Raw genomic sequence first — 5,244 nt, forward strand, 5'->3', positions numbered from 1 at the left:
AATGTCATTACAATACTGGCAAGTTTCGTTTTATTTCGTTTATTTCTGAACCAGTGGAGGACACAGACAACAGGAGGGGCTGTTCTGCCAGTTTTCACCAAACCAAAATAAGCAGCTTTTCCTTTAACCCTTTGGTGAGTGTAACGAAAGGAGCAGACCAGGACTTGGCACTGAGCACTCAGGGGGAGGAGGATGTGATGAAGGCCAGTGGTCTGACTCCCCTGGGTGGGACACCCTTTCCCCTTTTGCCCCTTGAGCCCACAGGCTGCTAAACATGCTCTGCAGAACTTGCAGGGAAAGTCTCTGGCTTTTGAAATGACCTCCTGCCCTGTTTGTAAGAGGTCACCAGTCTCCCTGGACCCACTGGGTGCGGGATGCTCTCCCCCCGGGAAAATTGCCCGTGTGCAAGGGGGTGGACTAGTGGACCTTTTAGGTGCCTTCCAACCATACAAGTCTAGGATTCTATGTCAAGGGGCTGGCAGGCTGCCACAGTAGGACATGCGATGAGCCAACGTGGTGCAGTGGTTCGAGTGCCGGACGAGAATCCGGTAGAGACCAGAGTTCAAATCTCCACTCCAGCCCTGAAGCCCACAGGGTGACCTTGGGGGGCAGTCGCACTTCCTCTCAGCCTGGCCTGCCTCGCAGGGTGGTTGTGGGGATTAAGTGACAATGGGGGGGAACCATATATGCCCCCTTGACCCCCTTGGAGGAAAAACGTGGCCCCTAAAGGCAAGAAATAAAATTAAAGAAATATATAAGATTCAGGGTCCAGCAGAAGACGGTTGGCTCAGTGGGGTGGGGGCCTCATCCTGTCCCCCTGCCATTCCCAGTTCCACCAGAGACACGTGGCAAAGGGGGTCTCCCCCCACGGTCCCCACCAATGAGGCATCCTCTAAACAAGGCAGAATCTGTTTTCCCAAAGAGCAGCAGAGACAAAGGCACCCCCCCCCCTCAGCTCAGCATCCTCGAAGCGTGCTCAGGAAGCTGAAAGGGGGAGGCAGGGAGGCAATGGGCTTCTTGCGCCTGCTGTTGACAGGAACACTGCCCTGGCACATGGAGGTTCTGCTTAGCCGTGTGGCCAACAGCGCCTGAAAGGCCCCTCCCTCCTCCCTGCCTGCTCCTTCCTGAAGGGCGCCCGGCAATAAATTTGAACAACCTGCCAGCTATAAATCATCGGGCTGCCTCAATGTGGTTGTACTTGAGAACTCCTAATTTTGTCAGAAGGAATCGGATTTGAAGATCTTATGATTTGTGGACCGAGATCTCTGACAAACAAACATCTATGTGTGAAATTACGGCATTCTTGCCTTTGTCTTTGGAGACAAATAAATTTCTCGGACAGCCAGGTTGCTACATAGTTCTCATGAACGCTTGGCCAATCCTTCGCTATCCTAAGAGTCCATCGTCCATGTCTGAAGAAGCACATCATCGCCTTTCCAGCTCTGAAACACGGGAGGGCTCTCTTCCGAGGCTGGCACTGCCCTCGGTTGGTTGGCAACCGGACCGCAACCAGGCCGTTGCAGGGAGAGGAGGGCAATGCTGCTGAAATCTGCTTCCAGGAAGGGCGGTTGGAATGGCACGAGATTTGGGGAGGGCAAGGAGGACGAATTGTCTCTTGGGTGCTGGCAGGAGGCTCCGGGAGGCCTGGCGTTGGCCCCTGCCCTCCGGATCTCCCCCTCTCCCCCACTGCCCGACTCAAGAAGGCAAGTCGAAGATCTCGTGGCAGAAGCACTGGCAGAGGCTGTAGAAGACGCAGAGGATGAGGGTGGAGGGCACGAGGCTCACCAGGACGATGCCCAGGTTGAGACGCTCCACCAGCAGGAGGTAGATGCCAAAGGGCAGAGAGCTGAAGTAGACCAGGCAGAGGACGCCCACCAGGAAGCGCGGGAAAGCGCGCCACGTGGCGCAGGGCTGGCACTTGCCCAGGGGGCCATAGCAGGGCAGCGAGGCCAGGCTGGGCGGGCGGTAGAGGCGCATGACGTCCAGGACCCCCACCCCCTCGGGGGCCGCCATGTCCTCGGGCACCTCCAGGAGGGTGATGACCAGGCAGTCCGAGGAGGAGCTGTGCCCGCCCTCTGCAAAGGGCTCCAGGACGCTGGGGCACAGCAGCACCTCCGGGGAGGGGGCCGCCCCCCCGGCCCTGGCGCCCCCTCCTTGCTTCCGGGCCCTCTCGCGGCAGCTGAGCAAAGCCAGGACCTGCCCGTCGTCCTGCAGGCGGCCCACGTCCCTGTCCGGCGGCAGGGGCATCTCCTGGCGGCAGAAGGGGCAGCTGAGGGTCCCGGGCGGCTCGCCCACCTCCACCATCTTGCGCAGGCAGCGGGCGCAGACGCGGTGGCGGCAGCTCAGCAGTTTGGGGCGGCGGCCGCGGCCATCAAATCGCTCATAGCAGATCTTGCACTCCATCTCGTGGGCTGCGAAGACCAGTGGCTGGGGGGCCCCCGCTTTGGCCTTGCCAGGGGACATGGCGGCCTTGGAGGAGGGGAGCCTGGCTGCGTGGGGGGCAGAGAGAACACAACACAAGAAGGTTAGTAGAACCCCGGTGGGCCAGGCCAGTGCCCTGCCTCGTCCAGCAACCTGCTCTCACCCTAAGAATCTAGATGAGATTCCCTGCCTTTTCCCCTGGTGAGACGCAGGTAGACTGTCTCTGGGCTTGGAGGTTCTATAAAAGCGTAAGACGAGCAGGCAGGCGTGGGGATGCCCTCTGCCTGGAACGCTGCTGCCAGCCTGTGTCTACAATACTACACTAGACTGCACAGTATAAAGCAGCTGCTGCCTGCATCCCTGTAAGACTTGGCAGGTCTCAGATGGTTACCATTAACCCTTAGGTCTAGGAAATTTGCAGCATTATTATATCAAAACATTGCTTTTTTAAAAAATGGAGGAAATGGCACCATAAGATATTCTTTAAAAAAAACAAAAATAATAGTTACAGTGTCAGACTAAGATCAGGGTTCAAATCTCCCATTCGGAAATGAAGCCCACTGGGTGACCTTGGGGGCCAGTCGCTGCCTCAGCCTAACCTACCCCAGAGGGTTGTTGGGGGGATTAGACTAGGAGGCCGGGGGGGGGGGGGAGCTGTGCGTCACCTTGACCTCCTTGGAGTAAAATGTGGAGTGTCAATACACTACAATAAATAAATAAGAAGGAAAATTTCCCTTTCTCCCCTTGAAGAAACTCTGGGAAGGTATGCATATTCTGAAGTGGAAATATATTATTCATTTCCCCGGTTTGTCTCTACTGCTGGGCCTTCCCATCGCTAGTTTGGCTGGGTCACATCCAGACTCCTGCCTGGTCACCAGGGCGCTGTCTCAGGAGGCCATAAAAAGAGCCTGCAGGATCAGGCCAAAGCGGGGCCCATCTAGTCCCCAACCCTCTTCTCACTGGGGCCAACTAGATGGATTCCAATGCAAGAGCCACATTCTCCCCTCCTGTGGCTTCCAGCAACTGGTATTCTGGCCTCCACTGGGGAGACAAGGCAGAGCCATCCTGGCGAGGCGCCATCGAGAGCCCTCTCGTCTTCCTCCTCCTCCTCCCTGAATCCGCCTAACACCCTTGGAAAGGTTGCTGAGCCCCACGGCCTCCTGGGGCTGGGCGTCCAGCAATGGCCTGAGCCCCCCCCCCCGTCCCCCCGTCTTGGCTGGGCTGCTGAGCGGGACGCATCTGGCCTATGGGCACAGGCGCGCAATTGCGCGCAGGCTGGCTGAGAAGCAGAGCGCCTCACCTGCTGCCAAGAACGGGGGGGGAGCACCTGTGGCCCTCCAGACGTGCCTGGGCTCCAGCTCCCATCCTCAGCCCCAGCCAGCGCGCTCAGGGAGGGCCGAGCGCTGTTCAGAACAGAGGACCCCCCCCCCCGCAAAACCCCCCACCATCCATGCAACCTTGTGAGAAGCTTGCTGCCCTTGCTCCCGGGGTTGAGGAGGGGGGATTCTCTCCTGCCTTGCCCAGCTGCTGGCTTCGGGGACCCCCCTCGCCCAGATCGCGCCCCCCCCCCCGCACCGTCGGTACCGCTGCTGGGAGAGCCGGGCCGGGCCCCAGGCAGCCCCGGGTGGAGTCCTTCCTCGCCCCCCTCCTCCCCCGGAGCTCAAGGGAACCCATCCCTCTCCCTACCTGGTGCGCGGAGGGGCGGGCGTGGGTCGTCCCGCCCGGGGGGGTCCCGCCGGCCTCCCAGAGAGGCGCTGCCCGCTCCGGCTCCGGCTCCTGCTGCAGCCCCGGGCAGACGCTCGCGCGGGCCGCCGGCAGCCACCGCCTGGCCGTTGCCATGGCAACAGAGCCGGGATGCAGGAGGAGGAGGAGGAGATGGAGAGGATGTTGATGGCTGGGCAGGCTCAGGCGCCCTCCCCGCTTCCCCCACCCCGGATGTACGGCCTGATTCCACCCCCAGCTCCGCGGATATGCTGGGATCAAGGCCCCCCCCCACTCAGCAGCACAGCTGGGGGTCCCGCCGACCCAGCGCACCCCATCCTTTCCCCCAGAGGCCCCCAAGTTGCTTGGGGAGGGGAGAGGCGACGCAGAAGTTGCGGCCGCGGCCTTGCGCATCCTTCGCAGGGCGCTGCCCCGCTTCGCCGTGGTGACAATGGTGCCATGGTGGCACTGCCCCCCGTTGTGCTCCTGGGGGGCCTTGGGCCACTCACTGCCTGCCCTACCTGGTTGGCTGGTGCAGAAAATATTGCAGGTCGGGGGAGCGAGCCACGGGCGCCCTCCGGTGCGCCTCGGAGGAAAGGTGGGAGACCCACGGAAAGGGGTTGGTTGGTGGAAGAGGACGCCTGAAGACGCCAGAGAAAATACCCCCCTCCCAAAAAAAACCAGCACCTTCTCTCATTATTATTCAAGATTGCACACCCCCCCCCCTCTAATCTCAGTCTTGGCCTTGCCAATTAAAGGGAGCATCTAAGGTTGCAAGCCACATGCTACTTACCTGGGATTAGGCCCCATTGAATTCAACAGGACTTGCTTCCTATCAGACCTCTTTCGGATTGCTCCGTCAATCTATTGAAGCCAATAGTCACGGCAACTTACATCCATTGCTTTCAAGGTACAGCGGTACCTCTGGTTACATACTTAATTCGTTCCAGAGGTCCATTCTTAACCTGAAACTGTTCTGAACCTGAAGCACCACTTTAGCTAATGGGGTCTCCTGCTGCCGCTGCGCGATTTCTGTTCTCATCCTGAAGCAAAGTTCTTAACCCGAGGTACTATTTCTGGGTTAGCGGAGTCTGTATCCTGAAGCATATGTAACCCGAGGTA

The 5,244-nt window shown here is 59.4% G+C and overlaps 1 pseudogene across 2 annotated transcripts; it reads right to left on the reverse strand.

The window, feature by feature from the left end:
- Positions 1-1,116: 1,116 nt before the first annotated feature.
- On the reverse strand, positions 1,117-5,035 carry LOC308588259 (E3 ubiquitin-protein ligase RNF182 pseudogene; annotated as a pseudogene). Of its 2 annotated transcripts, none has more exons than XR_014013510.1 (2): positions 4,916-5,035; positions 1,117-2,489 (listed from the first exon to the last, which is right to left on the reverse strand). The product of XR_014013510.1 is annotated as an E3 ubiquitin-protein ligase RNF182 pseudogene (transcript). The 2 variants fall into 2 exon arrangements; XR_014013511.1 differs by lacking the exon at positions 4,916-5,035 and adding an exon at positions 4,108-4,424.
- Between the last annotated feature and the right edge of the window lie 209 nt (positions 5,036-5,244).

The sequence above is a fragment of the Podarcis bocagei genome, assembly GCF_964188305.1.
Source record: "Podarcis bocagei genome assembly, chromosome: 5".
Lineage (NCBI taxonomy): Eukaryota > Metazoa > Chordata > Lepidosauria > Squamata > Lacertidae > Podarcis > Podarcis bocagei.